The 27,380-nt window shown below is 44.1% G+C and overlaps 2 long non-coding RNA genes across 2 annotated transcripts; both read right to left on the bottom strand.

Moving 5' to 3' along the window:
• Positions 1–7,273: 7,273 nt before the first annotated feature.
• On the bottom strand, positions 7,274–8,261 carry LOC139059586 (uncharacterized). Its single transcript, XR_011514215.1, has 2 exons — positions 8,206–8,261; positions 7,274–7,371 (listed from the first exon to the last, which is right to left on the bottom strand). It is a non-coding gene; the product is annotated as an uncharacterized lncRNA (long non-coding RNA).
• A 12,399-nt stretch (positions 8,262–20,660) lies between these two features.
• LOC135910391 (uncharacterized) lies at positions 20,661–24,646 on the bottom strand. Its single transcript, XR_010567041.2, has 3 exons — positions 24,297–24,646; positions 23,441–23,527; positions 20,661–20,798 (listed from the first exon to the last, which is right to left on the bottom strand). It is a non-coding gene; the product is annotated as an uncharacterized lncRNA (long non-coding RNA).
• Between the last annotated feature and the right edge of the window lie 2,734 nt (positions 24,647–27,380).

The raw sequence follows: 27,380 nt of genomic DNA, 5'->3' as shown, positions 1-27,380 counted from the left end.
GTTAGCACCTCCATTTGCACGTCCCATTCTCTTTTGCACTGTTATTTCAGTTCCTGCTCGCATGGCTCATTTTGCTTCGCGCTTTGTAAAATCACATCTTACCAATCTTTCAAGTAAGCGTCTCCGTTTACACAGCCCATTTTCCTTTGCGCTATTCTATCGTGTTCCGCTCGCGTGGTTCGCTGTGCTTTGCCCTTTCTAAAATCACGTAATATCAATCTTTCCAGTAGGCTCAGCCGTCCGCACCGCCCATTCTCAATTGCGCTATTATTTAATGTTCTGATCACGTGGCTCACTTTTCTTCGCCCTTTGAAAAATCACGTAGTACCAATCTTTCAACGAAGCTCCTCCATTTGCACCGCCCATTCCCTTATGCGCTATTTTTTCATATTCTGCTCGCGTGGTTCGCTTTGCATTGCCCTTTGGAAAGTCACCTATTACGAAACCTTCAACTTAGCTCATCAGTTCGCACGACCCATTCTCCTTTGCGCTACCATATAATGTTCTGCTCGCGTGGCTCACTTTGATTCGCTTTTTGTAAAATCACGTATTACCAATCTTTCAAGTAAGCGCCTCCGTTCCCATGGCCCATTCTCTTCTGCGCTATTATTTCGTGTTCTATTCGCCTGGCTAATTTTGACTCGCCCTTTTCAAGAGCGTGTAGTACCAATCATTCAAGTAAGCTCATCCGTTCGCATGGCCCCTTCTCATTAGCGCTATTATTTTGTGTCGTGCTCTCGTGGCTCACCTTGCTTCACCCTTTGGAAAAATTCGTAGTACCAATCTTTCAAATAGGCTCCTCCGTTCCCACGGACCATTCTCCTTTGCGCTATTAATTCGTGTCCTGCTCGCGTGGCTCACTTTTCTTCCCCCTATAGAAAATCACGTACTACCAATCTTTCAAGTATGCTCCCCTGTTCGCACGGCCCACGCTCCTTTGCGCTACTATTTCATGTTCTGCTCATGTGGTTCGTTTTGCATTGCCACTGGGAAAATCACTAAGTATCAATCTTTCAAGTAACCGCCTCTGTTCGCACGGCCCATTTTCCTTTGCGCGACTATCTGATGTTCTGCTCGTGTGGTTTCGTTTGCCTCGCCCTTTGGAAAATCGCGTAGTACTAATCTGTCAAGTAACTGCCTCCCTTCGCATGGCCCGTTCTCCTTTGCGCTATTATTTCGTGTTCTGCTCTGCCTGGCTCACTTTGCTTCGACCTTTCGGAAATCACGTAGTAGCAACCTTTCAAGCAAGCTCGTCCGTTCGCACGGCCCATTCTCCTTTGGGCTATTATTTATATTTCATCTCGCATGGTTCATTTTGCGCCGTCCATTTTAAAATCACGTCGTACCAATCTTTCAATTAGGCTCCTCCATTCACACGGCCCATTCTCCTTCCCGCTAATATTTCGTGTTCTGCTCACGTGGTTCGCTTTTCCCTTTTGAAAATCACGTTGTATCAATCATTCAAGTAAGCTCCTCCGTTCGCACTATTCTTTGTTGCACTAATATTTCATGTTCTGGTCGCGTGGCTCACTCTGATTCGCTCATCGGAAAATCAGGCAGTACCAATCTTTCAAGCAAGCGCCTCCGCTAGGTCGGCCCCATTTTTTTGAGCTATTATTTCGTTTTCTGCTCGCGTGGCTCAGTTTGCTTCGCGCTTTGCATTGCCCATTGGAAAAACACGTAGTATTAATCTTTCCTGTAAGAGCCTCCGTTCGCATGGCCCATTCTCTTTTGCGCTAGTATTTCACGTTCAGCTCGCATGGCTCACTTTGGTTCGCCCTTTATAAAATCACGTAGTACCAATCTTTCAGTTCAGTTTCTCCATTTGGACGGCTCTACTGCTTTGCGCTACTGTTTCGTGTTTTGCTAGTGTGGTTCGCTTTGCCTTGCCCTTTAGAAAATCATGTATTATCAATCTTTCCAGCAAGCACCTCCGTTCGTACCGCCCATTCTCTTTTGCGATATTATTTCATGTCCTGCTCGTATGGCTCTTTTTGCTTCGCCATTTGTAAAATCGTGAAGTACCTATCTTTCAAGTAAGCTACTCCATTCGCACGCCCCATTCTCCTTTGCTCTACTATTTCGGGTTCTGCTCGCATGGTTCTACGTTTTTTGCCCTTTATAAAATCACGTAGCATGAATCTTTCCAGGGAGCGGATTCGTTCGCACGACCCATTCTCTTTTGCCCTATTATTTCATATTCTGCTCGCGTGGCTCACTTTGATTCGCTATTTGTAAAATCACATATTATCAATCTTACAAGTAAGCTCCTCCATTCGCACGGCCCATTCTCCTTTGCGCTACTATTTCATGTTCTGCTCGTGTGGTTCGCTTTGCTTTGCCACTTGCAAAATCCCTTAGAATCAATCTTTGCAGTAAGCGCCTCCGTTCGCATGGCCAATTCTCCTTGGAGCTTTTATTTCGTGTTCTGCTCGCGTGGTTCGCTCTGCTTTGTCCTTTTTAAGATCATGTGATACCAATCTTTCCATTAAGCTCCTCCTTTCGCAGGTCCCATTCACTTTTGCACTAGTATTTCATGTTCTTGTCGCGTGGCTCACATTGCTTCGCCCTTTCTAAAATCACATTTTACCAATCTTTCAAGTAAGCTCCTCCGTTAGGACGGTCCAGTCTGCTTTGTGCTTCTATCAAATGGACTGCTCGTGTGGGTACCTTTGCTTTGCACTTTTGAAAATCATGTTGCATCAAACTTTCCAGTAAGCGCCTCCGTTCGCACCGCCCATTCTTTTTTGCGCTAATATTTTCGTTCTACTCGCGTGGCTCACTTTGCTTCGCCCTTTGTAAGATCACGTAGTACCAATCATTCCAGTAAGCGCCTCCCTTCACACGGCCCATTCTCTTTTGTGCTATAATTTCATGTTCTGCTCGCGTGGCTCACTTTGCTTCGCCCTTTGTAAAATCACATAGTACCAAACTTTCAAATAAGCTCCTCCGTTGGCATAGCCCATTCCATTTTGCGGTATTATATTATGTTGGGCTCGCGTGGCTCACTTTGATTGGCTATTTGTAAAATCAAGTATTATCAATCTTTCATGTAAGCTCCTCCGTTCGCACGGCCCATTCTTGCGCTATTTTTTCATCTTCTGCTCGCGTGGCCGACTTTGATTCGCTCTTTGGAAAATAACGTAGTATCAATAATTCCAATACGCGCCTCCATTCGCATGGCCCATTCTATTTTGCTCTATATTTCATGTTCTGCTCGTGTGGCTCACTTTGCTTCACCCGTTGTAAAATAACATACTACCAACTTTTCAAGTAAGCTCCTCCGTTCACCCGGCTATTCTTTCTTGCGCTATTATTTCATGTGCTGCTCGCGTCACTCACTTTGATTCACTCTTTGTAAACTCACGTATTACCAATCTTTCAAGTATGCTCCTCCGTTCGCACGGGTCATCTTCTTTGGGCTATTATTTCGTGTTCTTTTCGCGTGGTTCGCTATGCTTTGCCCTTCGTAAAATCACGTAGCATCAATCTTTCCAGTAAGCGCATCCGTTCGCATGGCTCTTTGTTTTTGCGCTATTATTTCATGTTCTGCTCGTGTGGCTCATTTTGAATCACCTTTGGAAAATTACGTCTTATCAATCTTTCAATTAAGCTCCAACGTTCCCACGGCCCATTCTCCTTTGCGCTGCTATTTCATGTTCTGCTCTTGTGGTTCGCTTTCCTATAGCCCTTGGAAAATCATGTAGTATCAGTCATTCCAGTAGGCTCCTCCATTCGGAGGGGTCATTCTCTTTTGCGCTATTATTTCATGTTCTGCTCGCGTGTCTCCCTTTGCTTCGCCCTTTGTAAAGTCACGTAGCACCAATCTTTCAAGTAAGCTCCTCCGTTCGCATGGCTCATTCTCCTTTGGGCTATTATTTCGTGTTCTGCCCGCGTGGTTCGCTATGCTTTGCCCTTTGTAAAATCACGTAGCACCAATTTTTCCATTCAGCGCCTCCGTTCGCACGGTGCATTCTATTTTGCACTATTATTTCATGTTCTGCTCGCCTGGCTCATTTTCATTCGCCCTTTTCAAAATTACGTATTACCAATACTTCAAGTAAGCTCCTCCGTTCGCATGGCCCATTCTCCTTTGCGCTAATATTCCTGTTCTGCTCGTGTGGCTCACATTGCTTCGCCATTTGTGGAATCACATTGTACCGATCTTTTAAGTAAGCTCCTCCGTTCGCACGTCCCAACCTCTTTTGCGCTATAATTGTGTGCTCTGCTCCCGTGGCTCACTTTGCTTCGCCCTTTAGAAAATCATGAAGTACCAATCTTTCATGCAAGCTCCTCAACTCGCACAGCCCCTTCTCCTTTGCGCTACTATTTCATGTTCAGCTCGTGTAGTTTGCTTTTTCTTTGCCATTTGGAAAATCGCGTAGTACTAAACTTTCCACTAAGCTCTTCCGTTCACACGGCCTATTGTCCTTTGCGCTAATACATAATGCTCTTGTCGCGTGGCTCACTGTGCTTCGCGCTTCGGAAAATCACGTAGAACCAATCTTTCAAGTAAACTCCTCCGTTCACTCGGTCCCCTCTTTTCTGCGCTATTATTTCGTGTTCTGCTCGCGTGGCTCACTTTTCTTCGCTCTTTGGAAAATAACGTTGTACCAATCTTTCAATAAAGCTCCTCCACTCGCACCACCCATTCTCGTCTGTGCTATTACTTCATGTTCTGCCTGCGCTATTCGCTTTGCATGACCTTTGGCAAATAGCGTAGAATAAATCATTCCAGTAAGCGCCTCCGTTCCCACGGCGCATTCCCTTATGCGCTAATATTTCATGTTCTGCTCGCGTGGCTCACTTTGATTTGCCCTTTGTAAAATCACATCATTCAAGTAAGCGCCTCCGTTCACACGGCCCATTCTTCTCTGCCGCTATTATTTCATTTTTGCTCGGGTGGTTACTTTGCATTGCCCATGGGAAAATCAGGCAGTAATAATCTTTCAAGCAAGCGCTTCCGTTAGGACGGCTCATTTTCTTTGGCGCTAATTTTGGTGTTCTGCTCGCGTGGCTCACTTTTCTTCACCATTTGGAAAATCACGTAGTAACAATCTTTCAAGTATTTTCCGCCATTCGCACGGCCCATTATTCTCTGCGCTATTTCATATTCTCCCCGCATGGTTCGCTTTGCCTCCCCTTTAGAAAATCGCGTAGTATATATCCTTCCATTAAGCTCCTCCGTTCGCACGGCCCATTATCTTTTGCGCTATTATTTCATGTTTTGCTCGCGTGGCTCACATTGATCCGCCCTTTGCAAAATCACGTATTACCAAACTTTCAACTAAGATCTTCCGTGCGCACGGCCCATTGTCCTTTGCGCTACTATATATAGTTCAGCTCGCATGGCTCACATTGCTTCGTCCTTTGGAAAATCATGAAGTACCAATATTGCATGTAAGCTCCTCCGCTCACACGGCCCATTCTCCTTTGGGCTACTATTTCATGTTGTGCTCATGAAGTTTCCTTTGGTTTGCCCTTTGAAAAATCACGTAGTACCAATCATTCCAGTAAGCACCTCCGTTAGCACGGCCCATTATCCTTTGCACGACTATTTTGTGTTCTGCCCTGCCTGGCTCACTTTGTTTCGCCCGTTATAAAATCACGTAGTACCAATCTTTCAATGAGGTTCCTCCATTTGCACGGCCCTTCTCCTTTGCGCTATTATTACATGTTTTGCTCATGTGGTTCGCTTTACCTTGCCCGTTGGAGAATCACGTGGTATCAATCTTTCCAGTAAGCGCCTCCGTTCGCACAGCCCATTCTGTTTTTCGCCTTATATTTACAGCTTTGCTCGCGTCGTTCATTCTGCTTCGCCCTTTGGAAAATCACCTAGTACCAATCTTTCAAGTAATTTATTCCGTTCGCAGGGCCCATTCACTTTTCGTGTTCTGCTCGCGTGGCTCACATTGCTTCGCCCTCTGTAGAATTACATAGTACTGATGTTTTAAGTAAGCTCCTCCGTTCGCATGGCCCACTCTCTTTTCGCTACAATTTCGTGTTCTGCTCGTATAGTTCACTTTGCTTTCCTACTTGGAAAATCACGTAGTACCAATCTTTCATGTAATATCCCCCACTCGCACAGCCCATTCTCCTTTGCGCTACTATTTCATGTTGTGCTCGAGTGCTTCGCTTTGCTTTGTTTCTTGGAAAATCACGTAGTATCAATCTTTCCAGTAAGCGCCTGCGTTCACACGGCCCATTATCTTTTGCGCTATTAATTCGTGTTCTGCTCGCGTGGCTTGCCCTTCTACGCCCTTTGAAAAATCTCGTAGAACAATCTTTCAAGGAAGCTCCTACGTTCGCACGGATGATCCTCCTTTGCGCTATTTTTTTCCTGTTCTGGCAGCGTGGTTCGCTTCGATTTGCCCTTTGCAATATCGCGTACTATGAATCATTCCAGTAAGCTCCTCCGTTCGCACGGCCCATTCTCTTTTGCGCTATTATTTAATGTTCTGCTCGCGTGGCTCACTTTGATTCGCTCTTTGGAAAATCACGTATTATCAATCATTCCAGTACGCGCCTCCGTTCGCACGGCCCTTTCCCTTTGCGCTATTATTTCATGTTCTGCTCGTCAGGCTCACTTTACTTCGCCCGTTGTAACATAACATAGTACCAATCTTTCAAGTAAGCTCCTCCGCTAGCACGGCCTACCCTTACAAAAAATTTTAGTTACATTTTATAAACCGTTTTTAGACAAATGTTACTAGAACCTATCGACATTCTATAAAACGTCTTTAGACACCGTAACAACTTCCTAGTAACCTCCTACTAACTATTGGCCACCGATATTGAATTGAAAGTATAGATATAAAATGTCGATAGAATTCTTACCGACTGCTTATTATCTTATGTCGTTAGAAAGTGTCAACTGTGAAGCGACTATTTATTGACCACCTTTATACATCCTAACTACTTGCTAGTAACATCCTGTCGACTATTCGCCACAGATAGTTGACAGGATGCTACTAGGAAGTCGTTAGGATGTATAAAGGTGGTTAATAAATAGTCACTTCACAGTTTTTAGAAAGTACATAAAAATTTTATTCAGAGGTAATTACTTTTGCAATTATATATTGCAAAAGTAAGCTTTGATTATCTCTGAATAAAATTTTTATTTGCTTCCTAAAAACTGTGCAATGACTATTTATTAACCACCTTTATATATCCTAACGACTTGCTAGTAACATCCTGTCAACTATCTGTCTTTGGCGAATAGTGATTGCCAAGTGGCTAGGTGTGGCATGCAACAGAAGAAGACGGGTTTCCATTTGTGCTTGAACACATCCATTTAATATCCCCGGGCTAGTAAGGAGGACGAGTTCTCCAGCTGCCCTGGAAGTAGGCTGAAATGTTGCGTTGTGTAGTCTAGAAACGAGAAGAAAAAAGGCAATATATTAGTTTTGCTACAGTGACATTGCAACACACCATGCATCTGTTTCTTAAAAAGGAAGTGCACAAGAGACAAGCTTTAAATCCTGTGAGCTATAAACATCTCCACCTGTTTTGTGCAATGTCCTAAAAATGCATGAAATGACTGAATTCGTGCATTAAAGCTGGGAGCGTGATGGATGTGCGTAACACCAACAGATGCACGACACATAAACTCTATCATACCAATTGTCATCTACAAACAAAAGCTGTAAATCAACTTCAGTTTAATGTACTTCGATATTCGTATTGTGACTAGTACATGGAAGTTTCATGTGTGAATTATCTTAGGAAAGGCAAGGTGTCAGTTATAACTATGCTGCAGCTTTGCTTGGGCACAGGTACATAGAAGAGTTGATTTTTATGTTGCACTTAAGAACCACGAAATGATACAAGCAACATGTAAGCAGTTGAACCGGCATTACGGACGTTCTACAGCAAGATTACAAAATGCCTTTGTTGTGCAGGCTGACATTGTCAAAGTGAGCTTGTTACTAAACATGTTAGCTTTCCACAAGTCAGGATATTATATTATCAGTGCATTCATATGACCAGGGCCTCTATCACAAAAATAGATATGCCAACAGTAATGACAATTTTCTAGTTATGGTGGCAAAGCTTGCATTATAATATGCTATTATAATCAGGTTAATAGCTATTTTAGCAGGAAAGAAAGGAGTATACCCTAAGATAGCTCTGAAATTGCCATGAAAGGAGTTTTGTTGAAAACTGCACAAAGAATATTAAGATGCTTCTTTGTGACACACATACCTACTATGGTGTTGACCTTCTTGGAATCCAACGGATCCTTCTGTGGAAGGCATTTGAAAGGCGCCCAAAGAAGGACCTCCCTTCAACGTCTTCTATTGAAAAAGGCGCTTTAAGGAGGCCCTCCGCAAAGTGAAAGCCTGAGTTGTTAGCATCCAGGCACAGCCTCTTCAGCAGGCCCTTTTCAACGTATACACCGTCACCGATGTCTACCTGTGAAACAATACAACAACCAAAGATTCATTTTATACGCATTTGATCAAGGAATGGTTAGGAAGTAGGGTAAGGTTTGCAAACACGAAGTCGCTGCTTCTTGTTGATTCGGTTTAAAGAACAAAGCAGCCTTACGTATACCATACATGCATTGTACTGAGCTGTGTACTTTTACGTAAGACTAGAAAGTATTGGGAACTTCAATGCGAAAGAAAGACATGCATCTGCCTAGAACTAAGCAAATGTGTGCCACCCCTTGACACAGAGTGAGATCTGGTGCTGTTTTAGTGATCAGCAGACATTGAAAGCTTCAAGCCTCATCGAGTATAGGGCCAAGCTGTGCTCGATTAGTGGCGCACAAGTGCTCGAGAACTATCAAACAAGATGCAATTGTCTTCAAATACAATTCTGACTTCCCCTTGCAGACATGCACTTTTAAATTTACTGACTGCACTTGGGTGTAAAGATTTTGTCTGACAGAGTGAATAAACAATATACACAAGCAGCATTTTCATAGTTAGCATAGTCTTTAATAGGTACTGATACCTTCAATTTAGAAAGCCCTGTATATTGGGCCTCATCAAACTAATTTCACAAAAGGTTTGCCAAGGTAGAAGCATAGAACTTTAGTCATTAGAAGACAGGTGAAAGTAGTTAATTATTGCAATTATTACTGAAAATTAAATTTCAGACAGCTCATCCCAATGAGAAATGGATGCAAGCAGTTTGTACATGCCACATAAGCATTTAGATATGAAAAATAGGGATTAGAGAAAACCTTCCCTTAGAGGTTCATTATTACAAGCAGCCATGCCCTCGAGAAGACATAACTTCTTTTTCTGTAGGCAGAAAGAGGCTCGAGTATTTTATTGACATATATATATATATTACATATATGTGCCCATGCATATATGTAATCTCTGTTGTAAACCTTTTTTTCATGTACATGCAAGGTGTGTTTATAACATCTCATTGTGCACAAAATTTGCGTAATAATTTAAAGACCGCGATTTTGTAGCGATGGTATTCCTTTGCGCTATTCGTTAGTAGGCTGACCGACGTCCCGGCCCGTGCTACGTACTGCAGCTGCCGGCCGTTAGCGGTGGGCGAGAAGAGTGATATAGAATCGATGGGTAAGTATTGCTACAAAATCGCAGTCTTCAAATTATTACGCACTGACGAACGAACACAAACTTTCAATGTGTTTTCATAATTGTGTGCCCATTCAGGCATAGCAATCAAGGCGGGTAGCAGAATGCAAGTACGCTGTAACACCAGAGGAAGCTTTCGTGAAATTGCTTGCTAAATGTTCACAGCAACATGGCTAACATACGATAGGAAAGCGCTTTGCTCTAGCTAGTTACACAATGCTCATTACGTAAATCATAAGCTTCAAGAATGCGCGCAAGCGCCAAACTTGCTTACCTTTCAAGACTTGGCAAACGCTCCTTCGTCTAACAGGTACAGAAGCACCGACGTTTCTCTGGCGCAAGCACTGTAGAACTGCCGATGAACTCCAGCTCCACAAAAGCACAACCTTCAACAGTCTTCCAAACACTACAATTCGAAGCCCCAGTACCAGACTTTTCACGAGAGCGCGAGCAGGCAGCTCGGCAGAACAAAGGCAGTTCGGACGGGAGCTGTACTAGGGCACTCACTGACGACACTGGTGGATCGCTCGAAACACACGGCGAACTAATGGCGTTACACGAGTCCGGAGGGTTTGGGATGGTCACTGCACACAACAAGGAGCACGTTTTGTCTAGGCACTTCTAAAATTTACCTCAAATACCACCTCACTGCACGGAGCACTCACGACAACCAACGTGGTGTGTCGACCAAACAAATACTACAGTAGCGCCACTCTGCGGTTTTTTAGAAAAATGTATCTTAAATGAAGAAATTGCGTGTTTTTTCCTAATAACATTTGATAGAGTCTTTTAATAAATTTATTTGGTCCAGAAGTGTGTACTTTGTACTTTGTGATACGAAGTTTAAGGAAATGTATATATAATAAAAACTAAGCGGATGTTGCCTTCAAGATTCGCAACTGCTTCATGTGCATGCAGGTTGCAAAAGCACGGCCTTCGAGATCAGACTGTCACTCAAAGGAAGCCGTAGTAGGAGGCGGAGAGGCATTTAGGCCCCAATCATTGGGTTTACAGTGCCTAGGTAGGCTTCCTTATCTATAAAGTGTATACGGGGACTTCAGCCGAACCATGAGCGAGCTATACAGACGCACGCGGCACGATTCGGTGTGCAATTCGACGTGCGGCGCTGCATGCTACGGCATGAGCGGCGCGTAAGCTCCGCCCACATCCAACTCCCCAGCTTGAGTTCATATCCACGTCGAGAAACGCAAAATAAACAACTCTGCACAACACTGCTTCGCTTTACGCGAAGGCTGTCGCTAAAATTATGCCCCTGTGAATGACAGAACACTTTACGACGGCGCGTTGTCCACTGACGGCTCCACTAAAGCCAGCGATAGGGCCGGTAGGCATAGCTAGGCGGACGCTGCAGCCGACGGCGCTTGCGATCCAGTCCGAGCTCGTCGAAGAGTGCTTATTTTTGCCAAAACAATGAACACTGTACACTTAGGTCGGCCGTAATTAAATACAATTGGTTTACTCGACGCAGTCGTTGCGAAGGGCAAACGTGCAAGCGAAGCGAGCGGCCTCGCTCATACGGTCGGTGTGTGATGTCTGCTCGCGAAATGCCCTCGCGTCGCGGCTCCCGATCTCACCAGTAGCTTAGTGCTAGTGTACAAGGCGCTGGTTTGCGTAACAGGCACACGTTCGAGATAATTTTACTGAACTGGTAACTATTTCATGTCAGAAACAAACTGCAGCAGGCAAGGAAAAAGAATAACTGCGAGAAACCGGAAAGCCAGCACCGCCTCCGTGGAGGGAACGTCAGAGAACGTCACATGCCAGCCGCGCTGCCAATGGCTGCGGCCAGACGACGGTGCAGTTGTCGGACACGTCGAACGATGAAAATCTGCCCGGTTTGTCGCCCGCCGGACGTCCGATCCGGCGCTTGGGCACGGCAAAACACCTCGATTCGGGCTGCAGTTTCGGCGCTTCAGACGCCGGATCGGACACCAAATCGGACCGTGTGTCTCCCGCTTTAGTTGGCGAACACGAGCCGATCAGCGCGCCGTCTAGTGCGATGGTGCATGGCCTACGAGCTTCTTTGACACCTAGGGTGCGATCTTGTACGCATTCCAAACTCGAACGGAGGCGGTCCGTTCTTTCCGTCGCGAAATTGGCGGTCCGTTCCGTTGCGTTCGTCCGATAGCACACAACACGGAATGATTGACAGCAGATATCACTTCACAATTGACGTCATGGCGTTCTTCACCGTTCAAACTGACCAACCGTGTGCGGCTCGGTGGAACGGACCGCTTCCGTTCTATTTTGGAACACGTACAAGATCGCACCCCTACTGAGAACAAATTCATGATCACCGCTCATATACACGCTTCCCATGGCACTAGCTGTCGTGTTTTCGAGAATACGTGCCCACATCTTGAATTGGTGAGACCATATTTCCTATTAGCGTCCGGTATTAGAAGCAATTTTTTTCTATGAACATTCTACTATCATCTGTTACTAGGAAGTTGATTAAAAATTAGGAAAACAGTTACTGTGCAAAAAAAACATTTTTTTAATGCAGCCAGTCTTTGCATATTCATTTATAGTTCAGATGCTGTTATATGTTCATTTTTCACTAAATCATTTTGAACGACTTTGTAGTAACCAGTGTTACTAGAAAGTTGATTGCAAATTGTGGAAAGTTACACCTGTTCATGAAACAACACTGTCTTGCACCAGCCATGTTCACTGAATAATTATAACCTTATTGAATAATATTCATGCATGTTTTGTAACTTGGGTTATGTACTTTAAGAACATAATTATTTTTATTACCTTCCTATTGAATCGTGTTTCTAAAAAGTTAAAATAGTGTGTCTTAACTTTCTAGTAACTTTCTTTTTACATACTGAAGTTAGAAAAGAAGTAACCAACTTTCTTTTGAAAAACGTTACTAAAAAGTAAAAGTCAATAGGATGTTACTAAAGTTGATAAGATGTTGATAAAAGTTCTAAAGAAAGTAAGGAAGCATTTTTGTTTGGGTATTCTCTTTTCCGCTATAATTTCCTGTTCTGCTCGCGCGGTTCACTTTGCTTGGCCCTCTGTAAAATAACAAATAAAAAATCTTTCAACTAAGCTTCTCCGTTCACATGGCCTATACTATTTTGCTCTATTATTTCATGTTGTGCTCGCGTGGCCGACTTTGTTTCGCTCTTTGGAAAATCACGTATTATCAATCATTCCAGTACGCGCCTCCATTCGCACGGCTCTTTCTCTTTTGCGCTATTATTTCATGTTCTACTCGTGTAGCTCACTTTACTTCGCCCGTTGTAAAATAACATAGTACCAATCATTCAAGTAAGCTCCTCTGTTAGCACGGCCTATTCTGTTTTCCGCTATTATTTCATGTTCTGTTCGCGTGGTTCACTTAGCTTCGCCCTCTGTAAAATAACATAGTACGAATCTTTCAACTAAGCACCTCCGTTCACATGGCCTATTCTCTTTTGCGCTAGTATTTCATGATGTGTTCGCGTGGCTCACTTTGACTCGCTGTTTGTAAAATCACGTATTACCAATCTTTCAAGTAGACTCCTCCGTTCGTACGGCTTTATCTCCTTTGGACTATTATTTCGTGTTCTGCTCGCGTTGTTCGCTATGCTTTGCATTTTGTAAAATTACGTAGCATCAATCTTTCCAGCAAGCGGATCCGTTCGCACGGCCCTTTGTTTTTGCGCTATTATTTCATGTTCTGCTGGTGTGGTTCGCTTTCTTCTGCCCTTTGGAAAATCACGTAGTACCAGGCTTTCCAATAACCTCTTCCATTCGCAAGGGTCATTCTCTTTTGCGCTATTTTATCATGTTCTCCTCGCGTGGCTCACTTTGCTTCGCCCTTTTGAAAATCACGTTGTACCAATCTATCAAGTAAGTTCTTCCGTTCACACGGCCCATTCTCCTCTGCACTATTACTTCTTGTTCTGCCCGCGTGATTCGCTTTGCTTTGCCCTTTGGAAAATCACGTAGTACCAATCTTTCCAGTATGCAGCTCCGTTCGCAAGGCCATTCTCTTTTGCGCTAGTATTTCGTGTTGTGGTCACGTGGCTCACTTTAATTCGCTCTTTGTAAAATCACCTATTAACAATATTTCGAATAGGCTCCTGTGTTTGCACAGCCCATTCACCTTTGGACTATTATTTCATTTTCTGCTCGCGTGGTTCGCTATGATTTGCGCTGCGTAAAATCACTTACCATCAATCTTTTCTGTAAATGGATCCCTTCGCACGGCCCATTGTTTTTGCGCTATATTTCATGTTCTGCTCGCATGGCTCACTTTGCTTCGCCCCATAGAAATCACGTAGTACCAAACATTCAAGTAAGCTTCTCCGTTAGCCCTGCCCCCACTGCTTTGCGCTGTAATTATATGATCTGCCCGCGTGGTTCGCTTTGCTTTGCTCATTGGAAGATCACGTAGTGTAAATCATTACAGTAAGCGCCTCCGATCGCACGGCCCATTCATTACTGCGCTATTATTTCATGATGTGCTCGCGTCGCTCACTTTGATTCGTTCTTTGTAAAATAACGTAGTACCAATCTTTCAAGTAAACTCCTCAGTTTGCACGGCCCATTCTCTTTTGCGGTAATATTTCACTTTCTGCTCGCGTGGCTCACTGGCTTCGCTCTTTGGAAAATCACGTATTGCCATTATTTCATGTGAGCTCCTCCGCTCGCACAGCCCGTTCGCCTTTGCGCTACAATTTCATGTTCTGCTCGTGTGGTTAGCATTGCTTCGCGCTTTGGAAAATCACGTATTACCAATCTTTCAAGTACGCTCATCTGTTCACACGGCTCATTCTCCTTTGCGCTACTATTTCATGTTCTCAACGTGTGGTACGCTTTGCTTTGCCACTTGGAAAATACCGTAGTATCAATATTTCCAGTAGGCGCTTCTGTTCGCACGACCCCTTCTCTCTTGCGCTATTATTTCACGTTCTGCTCGCGTGGCTCACTTTGGTTAGCCCTTTGCTAAATCACGTAGTACCAATCTTTCAAGTAAGCTCCTCCATTCGCACGACCCATTTCCTTTTGCGCTATATTTCATGTTCTCCTCGTGTGGTTAGCTTGGCTTCGCCCTTTCGAAAATCACGTATTTTAAATCATTACAGTAAGCTCTTCCGTTCGCAAGGCCCATTCTCCTTCGGGCTATAATTTCCTGTTCTGCTCGCGTGGTTCGCTTTGCTTTGCCGTTTGTAAAATCACGTAGCATCAATCTTTCCAGTAAGCCCCTCAATTCACACGGCCCATTCTCTTTTGCGCTATTATTTCAGGTTCTGCTCGCGTGGCTCACTTTGGTTAGCCCTTTGCTAAATCACGTAGTACCAATCTTTCAAGTAAGCTCCTCTATTCGCACGACCCATCCCCTTTTGCGCTATTATTTTATGTTCTGCTCGCGTGGCTCACTTTTATTCGCGCTTTGTAAAATCACGTATTACCAGTCTTTCAAGTAAGCGCCTCTCTTCACACGGCCGATTGTACATTGCGCTATTTTTTCATGTTCTGCTCGCTTGGCTCACTTTGCTTCGCCCTTTGTAAAATCACGTATTACAAATCTTTCAAGTGCTCGCCTCTGGTCGCACGGCCCATTGAAATTTGCGCTCTTTTTTCATTTTCCGGTCGCGTGGCTCACTTTGGTTCGCTCTTTTTAAAATCACGTATTACCAATCTTTCAAGTAAGCGCATCCGTTCGCACGGCCCAGTGTTTTTTGCGCTGCTATTTCATATACTGCTCGTATGGCTCAGTTTGCTTCGTTCTTTCAAAAAACACATTCTACCAATCTTACCAGCATGTGCCTGCGTTCGCACGGCCCCTTCTCTTTTGCGCTATTATTTCATGTTCTCCTCGCATGGCTCACTTTGATTCGCGCTTTGTAAAATCACGTATTGCCAATCTGTCAATTAAACGGCTCAGTTCGCACGGCGCATTGCCTTTGCGCTAATATTTCGTTTTTACGCGCAAGGCATACTTTGGTACGCCCTTTGTAAAATCACAGTACAAATCTTTCAAGTTCCTCCGTTTGCACGGCCCATTCCGTTTGAGCTATTATTTCATGTTATGCTGGCCTGGCTCACTTTGCTCCACCGTTTGTAAATCATATAGTACCAATCTTTCTAGTAAGCCCCCCCGTTCTCACGGCCCATTCCCTTTTCCGCTATTATTTCATGTTCGGCTCGCGTCGCTGACTTTGCTTCGCGCTTTGGAAAATCACGCAGTACCAATCTTTAAAGTAGGCTCCTCCATTCGCACGGCCCGGCTTGCGTGGTTCGCTGTGCTTTACCCTTTGTAAAATCACGCAGCATCAGTCTTTCCAGTAAGCGGATAAATTCGCATGGCCCATTCTCCTTTGCGCTATTATTTCATGTTCTTCTCGTGTGGCAAATTTTATTCGCCCTTTGGAAAATTACGTTGTACCAATCTATCAAGTAAGCTCCGCCGTTCGCACGGCCCATTCTCCTCTGCGCTATTATTTCATGTTCTGCCCGCGGGGCTCACTTTGCTTCGCCCTTTGTACAATCACGTAGCACCAATCTTTCACATAAGCTCCTCCGTTCCCACGGCGCATTTTCTTTCTGGGCAATTATTTCATGTTCTGCTCGCGTGGGTCACTTTGCTTCGCCCTTTGTAAGATCACGTACTACCAATCTTTCAATAAGCTCGTCCATTCGCACGGCCCATTCCCCTTTGCGCAACTATTTGTTGTTTTGCTCGTGTGGTTCGCTTTCCTTTGCCCTTTAGAAAATCACGTATTATCACACTTTCCAGTAGGCGCCTCCATTCACACGGCCCATTCTCCTTTGTGCAACTATTCCTTGTTCTGCTCGTGTGGTTCGCTTTCCTTTGCCCTTTCGAAAATCACGTAGTATCAATCTTTCATGTGAGCTCCCCCGTTCGCATGCCTATTTTCTTTTGCGCTATTATTTCGTGTTCGTCTTGCGTGGTTCGCTGTGCTTCACCCTTTGCAAAATCACGTAGCATCAGTGTTTCCAGTAATCGGATCCTTTCGCATGGCCCATTCTCCTCTGCGCTATTATTTCATGTTCTGCCCGCGTGGTTCGCTCTGCTTCGCCCTTTGTAAACTCACGTAGAACCAATCTTTTACATAAGCTATTCCGTTCGCACGACCCATTTTCTTTGGGCTAATATTTCAGCTTCTGCTCAAGTGGCTCACTTTGCTTCGCCCTTTGTAAAATCACGTAGTACCAATCTTTCCAGTAAGCGCCTCCGTTCGCCCGGCCCATTCTGTTTTGCGCTATTATTTCATGTTCTGCTCGCGTGGTTCACTTTGATTCGCGCTTTGTGAAATCACATACTACCGAACTTTCAAATAAGCTCCTCTGATCGCACGGCCCATTCTCTTTCGTGCTATTTTTTCATGTTCTGCACGTGTGGCTCACTTTGCTTCGCCCTTTGCAAAATCACATAGCACCAATCTTTCAAGTGAGCTCCTCCGTTTGCACGGCCCATTGTGTTTTGCGCTATTATTTCGTGTTCTGCTCGCGTGGCTCACTTTGCTTTGCCTTTTAAAATATCACATAGTATTGATTTTTCAAGTAAGCGTCTGCGTTTGAACGGCTCATTGACTATTGCGCTATTATTTCATGTTCTGCTCGCGTGGCACACTTTCATGCGCCCTGTGTTAAATCACGTAGTACCAATCTTTCAAGAAAGCGCCTCCGTTCACACGGCCCATTCTCCTCTCCGCTATTATTTAATGTTCTGCTTGCGAGGCTCACTTTGATTCGCCCTTTGCAAAATGCCATAGCACCAAACTTTCAAGCAAGCTACTCCATTTGCACGGCCCTTTCTCCTTTGCGCTATTATTTCCTTTTCTGCTCGCGGCGCTCAGTTTTCTTCGCGCTTTGGAAAATTACGTAGTACCAATGTTTCAAGTGAGCTCCTCCATTCGCACGGTCAATGTTCCTCTGCGCTCTTATTTCATTTTCTGCTCGCATGGCTCGCCTTTGCTCACCCTTCGGAAAATATTGTAGTACCAATCTTTCAAGTAAGTTCCTCCGCTCGCACGGCCCATTCTCTTTTGCGCTATTATTTCGTGTTCTGCTCGCGTGGCTCACTTTGCTTCCCCCTTTGTAAGATCACGTAGTACAAATCTTTCAAGTTAGCTCCTCAGTTCGCACGACCAAATGTTATTTGCGCTACTATGCCATGTTCTGCTCCTGTGGCTCACTTTGCTTCGCCCTTTGAAAAATCATGTAGTAGCAATATTTCAAGTAAGCTCCTCCGTTCGCACGGCCGATTCTACTCTGCGGCTAATATTGCATGTTCTGCTCGCGTGGTTCGCTTTGCTTTGCCCTTCGGAAAATAACGTAGTACCAATTTTCCAAGTAAGTTCCTCCGTTCGCATGGCCCATTCTCCTTTGCGCTACTATTTCGTGTTCTGCTCGTGTGTTCACTTTACTTTGCCATTTGTAAAATTACATATTATCATTCGTTCCAGTGAGCGCCTCCTTTGGCTGGGCCCATTGTCTTTTGCGCCATTATTTGATGTTCTCTCGTGGCACATTTTGATTCGTCCTTTGGAAAAAACGTTGTACAGTGAACTCTCAGTTGTACGAACGTCGCTTTATCGAATATTTCAGAATTACAAAATTTTTAACAATCCCCGGCAGTTTATTATAGATTCCATGCAAAAATGTTTCACTTAAGCGAATTTCGGAACAGTAAATACTTCAGTTCAACGAAGTTTTGCGCCCTGCACTGTAGGCGCAACCGATGCCCGCCCTCATCATACTGCCGCTTCAGCCGCAATGCAACGTCCCGGACGCTACAGCGCCCTTGGGGCAAAGCGGCGCGGAATACGAAAGGCAACGAGGCATGGCCTCTGACGTCTCCCGCACAAAACGAGCATTTATGTAATATGGGAGGCCATGAACATGGTAACATCGCTGGCGCTTACAACACCGCCAGAGCAAAGCGTGGATCTGTCACACCACAAAGCACGTGGTGTGTGAATTTCTGGATAATCTGAAGATTGTTTCCAATGTTTACAAATGCCGAGCCATTTTGAGCCTTGTAACTCCCCTGCGGTCCCTTGAAATACAATCAATTGAGAGTTCACTGTACCAATCTTTCAAGTAAGCTCCTCCGTTCGCATTTAGTTTTTGCTACTTTTTCATGTTCTGCGCGTGTTGCTCACTTTGTTTCGCCCTTTGTAAAAGAACATAGTACCAATCTTTCCAGTAAGCGCCTCCTTTCGCATGGCCCACACTCTTCTGCGCTATTATTTGATGTTCTGCTCGTGTGGATCACTTTGCTTCACCCTTTGTCAAATTACGTAGTACAAATCTTTCAATTAGGCTCCTGCGTTCGTACGGCCAACGGTCTTTTGCGCTATTCTTTATTTTGTGCTGGCATTACTCACTTTCCTTTGCCCTTTCGAAAATCACGTGGTACCAATCTGTCAATAAGCTCCTCCGTTCGCACGGCCCATTCTCCTTTGCGCTATTATTTCGCGTTCTGCTCGCGTGGTTCGCTTTGCTTTGCCCTTTGGAAAATCACGTAGGGCCAATCTTTCCAATAAGCGCCTCCGTTTGCACGGCCCATTCTGCATGCTTTGCGCTATTATTTCGTTTTCTGCTCGCGCGGCTTACCTTGTTTCGGTCTTTGGAAAATCGCGTAGTACCAATCTTTCAAGAAGCTGCTCCGTTCGCACGGCCCATTCTCTTTTGAGCTAATATTTTGTGTTCTCATCGCGTGGTTTGCTTTGCTTTCGCCTTTGGAAAATCACGTAGTATAAATCTTTCAAGTAAGCACATCCATTCGCACGGCTCATTCTCTTTTGCGCTAAAATTTCATGTTCTGTTCGCATGGCTCACTTCGCTTCGCCTATTGTAAAATCACATCGTACCAATCTTTCAAGTAGGCTCCTCCATCCACGCGGCCAATTCTCCTCTGCGCAATTATTTCATCTTCTGCTCCCGTCGTTCGCTTTGCTTTGCTCTTTCGAAAACCACGCAGTATCAATGTTTCCAGTAAGCGACTCCGTTCGCACGGCCCATTCTCTCTTGCGCTATGATTCCATGTTCTGTTCGCATGGCTCACTTTGCTTCACCTTTTGTAAAATTACGTAGTACCAATCTTTCAAGTGAGCTCCTCCGTTCACACGGCCCATTCTGCTTTGCGCTTCTATTTCGTTTTCTGCTCGCGTGGCTTACTTTGCTTCGGACTTTGGAAAATCGCGTAGTCCCAATCTTTCAAGAAGCTCCTCCGTTCGCATGGCCCATTCTCGTTGGCGCTATTATGTCATGTTCTGCTAACGTGGCTCATTTTCCTTCACCCTTTGGAAAATGACGTAGTACCAATCTTTCAAGTAAGCGCCTCCGTTCGCAGGACCCATGCTCTTTTGCGCTATTATTTCGTGTTCCCTTGCTTTGGGAAATCATATAGTACCAATCGTTCCAGTAAGTGCCTCCGTTCGCACGGCCCAATCCATTTTGGGCTATAATTTCATGTTCTGTTCCCACGGCTCACCTTGCTTCGCGTTTTGTAAAATCACGTAGTACTAATCTTTCAAGTACCCTTATGAAAATACGAGATGAGTTTCACAAGAAAGTCTGACGAGTTTTGACATCAAAGCCATTAGACTTTCTGATGAGTTTCTTTGGAATTTTCTGATGTATTCCTAATGTCATTCTATAACATATTGGCCACCGTCTTTCTGTAGAATTCTTGACGAGTGTTTTTCTTGTGAGCATGAAATGTGTTCCTAATGTGCGCTCCAAAGCAGTTTTCTTGTGACTTTCTCACGTCTTTCGAATGAATCTCTAATTAGCTTATACATTAGACTGCTGGTGCTCATATTACTCCTATAACGAAATTGGCCACCACGTGTGGTAACATTTTCTCATGTGTCCCCAATGGCAGTCAGACCTTATTTAAATATGTTACCTGTGCGTGACTGTCTTTGGTGCTTGATATATGCAGCCTGTATGCATGTATGTATGTCCAGCGAAGATGCAGCACTTTTGTCAACATTTACATGGGCCCTACATATGCTGTATGTTAGACATTACTCAAAGAAAGATATTTAACAAAAACATTTATTGGGCATATCAATGCTTCCTTAAATGCAGAAGGAGGTTAAATGGAAGGAAAGCACAGTATCAGTCTGGTTACGGATGTGATATTTTCCTTTCATTTAATCTCGCTACTTATCACTGAGGAGAGGCTGTTCTTGAGGTGGAGTGTCGTCATCTTGAAGTAAGTGTACGTGTACCCTGCATGGTAGAAAACACAGAAAATTAACAAAACTTGGCAATAAACCACAGAAATACACGCTGTATCACTTGCTGCAGAACGATCTGGAGATGTTATAGATAGTTCTGTGAAAAATTTATGTGGGGTCGGTTCACACAAAGTTGTTGAGGAACCACTGTGTGGCCTTTGGGTGGAGCAGTAACTACAGTAAGCAGAAATTGTTCTTGGCTGTAAAAACGTGCAACGTGGATCAGCTGTGGCGTGTGTACATTTCGTGAACTACTTCAGCTATATCGGTTTCCACTTGACAAAGGACAGCAGTGTCTGTGGATTGATAGCGTGAATGAGAAAATCTCACTAATTACTTGGCTTGGAAATGAGCGTAGGACTGTTTGTGCACGGGCAACCCAATGCATCCCAGAGACATCCAAGTGCCAGTCGTTACAGAATATTTGCATCAGCTATGGGCACAGTTCTCATACATTCCAAGCCTACTATGTCATGCATGTGTTGGCCTCCTGAATGACGGCATACATCCAATTCAAGAAATACACCCCACCATGTCTGGTGTTTTTATCATTTAAACCCGAGCGCTGCTTCCAGAGGGAGGGCACAAGTTGAAAAACAAATGCGTGGAAGCATGATGAACAAGCTTGCATAAAAATAATTTAATAAATAAGCATGGTGGTTGCTATCTCACGTCATTATTGAGTATTCCTCTTTGTCATGCAATCATAATGAGCGTTGACTGACACATGTCCCATTTTTGGATGTGGTATTCCTCACTGATTTTGTTGTATCAATCGGTTACCATAGGCGAACGAAACAGATAAACAATCTAAATCTAGTGCACAGCTTGTCGTGTCAATGCATGGTCAAATGGGACGAGCACACTGGTCCTTTGAGTGAATTATGGTGCTCTCCTAGGCGCATGCTGAGGCACCGGCTAGTCAGCGTGCCCAATGTACATTGGACCAAATATGCACGTGATCAAAAGAATAGCCTACATTGCCCCTCAGAGATACAAAACAAATTTTGGGTATCTTTGACTAAGCAAGCCTCCTATGCCTGGGTGCCTTTGTCAATTCACTTGTGGATTGCAATGCACATATATTTCCAGCAAAAATAAATTAGGCAGCATATGCACAACAGTCATGTTGTGTGGTCTCCCACCCCTCGCTGCGCAAATTTTGTCCTGAAAAGTTACATGAACTGATTGAATTGAAAATTGAATCGAGAAAGGCAAGGAGGCATGCGAGGGTTGCTTGGTTAAAGGTGGCACCAACTTTGTCCAGTACGTGTCAGAGGCACTGTACTGTATTCCTTTCACATGTGGTCAAATGTACATAGTGCAGACTGGCTGGTGCCTAAATATGTACCTAAGAGATCACCATATTTCACTCAAAAGACCAGTATGCTCGTCCGACTTGGCCACACATATCCGCAATGGGGCTTCAGGCCGGATTAGGATTGTTTATCTGTTTTCACCCATGGATGAAAATTGGCAAGAGAAATCAGTCAGGCACACCACATAAATAACAATAAGTGTCAGGCAGCCCCCATTATCAATGCATGAAGAAAGGCATCCTTTGTAGATTACAAGGGATAGAAATTAGTGTGTGCCGATTCACTTACTTCTTTTTATGCAAACACCATTTATCATGATTTTATGCCTTTGTATTACAACTTCTGCCATCCCTCAATTTAACTGGTGCACAACGAGTGCTATTTTTGTTAGTCCTTCCAACAACTTAAACAGTTGTTAGCCAAGGTCATGTTGCGTGGTCTCCCTTCCCTAGCTGCGTAAATGTTGTCCTGAAAAGTTACATGAACTGATTGGCAAATTCAAATAGACACTACAAGTTTTGCCGAGTGGACACAGCTGGTTCTCAGAAATGCACAAAAACAGTGATGGGTATCTGTTGGTATCCTGTAGTGTGTGCAACCTAGCTGTGACATTGCTGCACTAGACACACTCACAACTGCTACAATGCCTACCAGCATAAATAGGGGCAGCTTGCAAAGAAAAGAATATGAAGAAAGTGAGAGAAAAAATAGAAAGCTTACCAGAAAAGACCTCACCACTTAAGTAACTGCAGCACAATGAATACTGGCCTTCCTATTTCATTTCAAAAAATTCGAGTTCATCAAATGTGTATTTGCCAGTGACAGTTATTCTGAGAACAAAACAGACCTAATTGTAAATATCAATGTTAAACAATGGTATGCATACTGCGTGCTTAGACCTGTGACATATATGGCACACTACACTTCGAATTCTTACATGGACAAAAACAGCACATGTGTGTATCATAAGCAGAAAGGAAAACAGGGAAATATATGCTACAGCATAAGAAACAGTTCCAAACAAATAAAACCAAAATAAAAATGAAACATACTGCATAATAGGCAAAAATAAAATGGACTTGCAGCCAAGCAATTGATGCGAGAAAAATACTAAACGTCAGGACATGCGAGGTGTAGTTTTAACAGAGCAAGATTACATGTGCATAATGTCTACAAACACAAATAAGCAGCAAGTGGAATAAAGTTGCATAAATATTTAGCCTATTTAGCAAGATTCATTAAGTAATATGTCGATACACTTATCCACTAATGATACCGAAGCCCACTTTTGTGAACACGTACACTTAAAGCATACCTGATATGTCCATCCAGATTACATGCCGTGCTGCTGCAGCCATGGCCACGGGTTATGTGGACACTGTTGTGGGTCACGGCTTCACCACTACAAAGAGAATTCTGTGTTAACTTATAGCTGTGGCAGAATAAGACCATCACATCGTGAACACATGCAAGGAGCATGTAAAAACAGTCACGAAAACAATGCCTGCACTGGTGCAGGGTGGCAACAGAGCACAAAGTCGAAGTCACTGATGAATGTCACGATAACGGGGACCCCTTAAACAAGGCAAAATTTTACACGCAGCAGCAGCGCATTACATGAATGTTTGTTTACATAACGATTCTAGAGTTTCTTTAATGACTTTATGTGACTATCCCTTGTATTGTTTAGTTACGTCAAAGTTATGGCAACACCCCTTCAAAACAAACCTGTACCAGTAGCACGCTGTGATTGCTTACATTTCTTTTCTCCTAATACTACTACTAAATCGAAAACTTTGTAAGCAGAGATTATCTACAACGTCGAATCATATATAAGCGAGGAAACGTCATTGTAGTGAGAATCGGTCAAGATGTAGATGAGTCGTTATTATGCGACATCAGCAGAAATGCGGGAGCTCACGCACAAGCGCGCATGATGAACACGATTATTTCCGAACTTAATCTTTCTCATCAGAAGAAAACGCTTATCAAGATTTTCAATTCCGCATTATGGCAATAAATTCGCGCAACTAAACTCTGACACCCAGGAAGCATCGGCATAGGTTTCACTGTTGTCGTGGGAGTTCTCTTTCCTACGTTCGCAAGGCAACCTATGCCCACACCGAGAAGCACGCACAACACGTGTGTAGTTAGCAAGCACGGTTACTCACCTTTTGAATGGCACGACGCGGTCGAAAAGCGCCCTCCAAGTTGCCGATGCTTCGATGTTACTCCCAGCAGACATACCGGTGCATAGTGGAGGAGCAGTGGCACGCTAACAATACGCATTATTTCTTCGCGACGTCCACCCAAGTTTCCACGACAACCAGAGACAAAGGGAACGCACTCCACGGCATGAACATCGTTGGTCCACATTTGGCTGGCGCGCCACGCACACGGCGAGTTTGCAGCGAGACACAAGCTGTCTGTGGCACTTATGCGCACGCGAACTAAGTCATATTTAGTTACAGCAAACACAAAAACACACGATGAAACAAGCACATCGTTGCAGCTCGCACGCCCGACCGCCTCGTAAACAGAACGACAGGCATATTGGATTGGATTGGATAGGAAACGGGATGGTGGGTGGCGCCACCAACAGGTCGGCTGGGTCGGCCAAAGCCTCGGCTAGCGTCATCTGAGGATTTGTGCGGCTGCCTAATTGCGCATAGCTGTTGCAAGACAAGCAGAACCGCAGATAAGTCTATATTGTAAGCTATAGTTTGGCATAGAAAGAAATTCTATAACGCATTTTCAATTTGAATCGTTTCTGCTATTTGCAGACAGCAAAAGCCTGTCCTTCAAGATCTGAAAATGTTAACCCTATAGAAAGCCGTTGCGGTGACGTTATTCGAACGATTTTCGCTTCGGTTACCTCTCATAAAACCCGTGAATTACGCATTTCGCTGCTCCCCGTGCTACCTGCGCCGTCACTTCAATTTAAATAACTTCCTGCTGTCGTTAACATCAACTATATGGCCTCAGACATCGTTGACATCGTTTTAGTGCCAGTTGCAACAGTGTCAGTCGGAAAGCGTCAAATCTGCTCGTGTGGCGCAGCTTACACCCCTGTCGTCCGTATCTTGCTTTCGTGTTAGTGCGTTTAATCTGCGCGGGTTGCACTACTGTCGCTCGTGCCTTCTGTGTTTATCGTGCTATCCACGAAGATTCCTCGAAAAACCCACATGTCTCGGTAGCGTGCATTTGTCCTAGGTGGTATATGCCAGAAATGTGCGCTGGCGTACGATGTGCTTTCAACCAAGTACTACAGTGCGTTCCAGCAAATAGACGCTGACGCTTACGTGCAGTTTTTTTCTTTTTTTTTCTTTTTACCCGTCGTGGTTGGTCAGTGGCTATGGTGTTTCGCTGCTGAGCACGAGGTCGCGGGATCGAATCCCGGCTTCGGCGGCCGCATTTCAATGGGGGCGACATGCGGAAACACCCGTGTACTTAGATTTAGGTGCACGTTAAAGAACCCCAGGTGGTCGAAATTTCTAGAGTCCTCCACTACGGCGTGCCTCATAATCAGAAAGTGGTTTTCGCACGTAAAACCCCATAATTTTTTACGCGCAGTTTTCCATGTCATGATCATGTCAATCTGCACAATTGTCGGTTTGCCACTTAAAGACTAGTAACACATCCGAGAAATCAAACTGCTCAGAACAAGGCATACGCTATAGGATTGAACTGTTTACGAAATGTGATAACGGGGTAACACCATCTTACAGTGCTCTTTAACAAGGAAAGAAAATGACGTCGTTGTTTTGTGCCTAGCCCTGATATATCGGAAGCGTTTGCTGAGTACTCGGCGCTCACGCTGTGTTATATCGTTTTCATCATTTTTGTCTCTTAGACTGTCCCTAACGATGAATCGGAACCACTTCCACCAAAGGCCAAGGGTCCGAGTGAATTAATTAACTGTATCCTAATTAACGGTTCCTTACTTAACGTCGTCATCATTAACACCAATGGTCACGGGTTGGACCTCCACCAATAGTCATGTGTCCGAGTGCTTTCATCAACTATATCTTAATTAACTGTACATTAATTAGCATCGCCTTCATTAACGACAAAATTCATGGGCACAACTCCTACACAAGATCATGGGTTCGAGTGCTTTCAGTAACTATATATTAATTGAATATGCCTAATTAACATAACCTTTAACAACAAACGCCGTGGGATCCAGTGCCTTAACTGACTATATTAATTACCACTACCTTAATTAACATCGCCTTCATTAACAACAAAGGTCGTGGGTTGGATTCGCACCCAAGGTACTGGGTGCGAGTGACTTAATTGCTAGATCTTAATTACCTGTGCCTTAATTAGCACCTTCTTCATTAACAAAGGCCGTGGGTGCGAGTGCCTCAAATAACTGTATCATAACTGCGCCCTAATTAACACCACCTTCATTAACACACAAGATCGTGGGCTCGAGGGTGTTAATTGCCTATATCTTAATTAACGTTACCTCAATTATTATCGCCTTCATTAACAACAATGGTCGTGGGTGTGATTCCCACACAAGGTAATGTGTTCGAGTGACTTAATTCCAAGATCGTAACTAACTGTACCTTAATTAGCATCGTCATCATTAACAAAGGTCGAGGGTTTGAGTGCCTCAAATAACTGTATCTTAACTGCGCGTTAATTAACAGCGCCTTCATAAGCACCAAGGGTCGTGGATGCGAGTGTCTTAATTAACAACATAATAATCAGCTGCGCCTTAATTAACATATTAATTAACAGGCTTCGACTTCCACTAAGAGTCGTACGTGCGTTCGAGTGCATTAATTAACCATATCTTCAATAACATTCTTAATTAACGGTGCCTTAATCAACACCAAAGGTCGTGGTTTCGTAGCCTTAATTGCCGGCAAAGGTAGGTTAGTTCGACTCCCATGAAAGGTTGAGAGTTTGTAACCTCTTTGTACATCGAATGCTCACGCCGACAATGCCGGATTTTGCGGCTCATGAGCCATTTAATGCTATCGCATTACAAAGAATTTTTCGCGACTTGGCATCGTACACATTCATATATGATGTACTTTGACATTAGCAATAACACATAAAAGCTGTACACTCCTCTCATCAGAAATCCTAAGGTGCATTGTCATTTGAGTCTCTGATGTACTTGTGATGCCAAAAAACATTAGACGATGCATTCCTTATGAATGTCTGATGTCACCTTAGGAACACATCACGTCCTCCACAGAAACTCATGGTTCATTTTCATAAGAGTAAGCGCCTCC

Source organism: Dermacentor albipictus, chromosome 4, assembly GCF_038994185.2.
Source record: "Dermacentor albipictus isolate Rhodes 1998 colony chromosome 4, USDA_Dalb.pri_finalv2, whole genome shotgun sequence".
Taxonomy (NCBI): domain Eukaryota; kingdom Metazoa; phylum Arthropoda; class Arachnida; order Ixodida; family Ixodidae; genus Dermacentor; species Dermacentor albipictus.
This window is presented reverse-complemented; position numbering and strand designations above follow the sequence as displayed.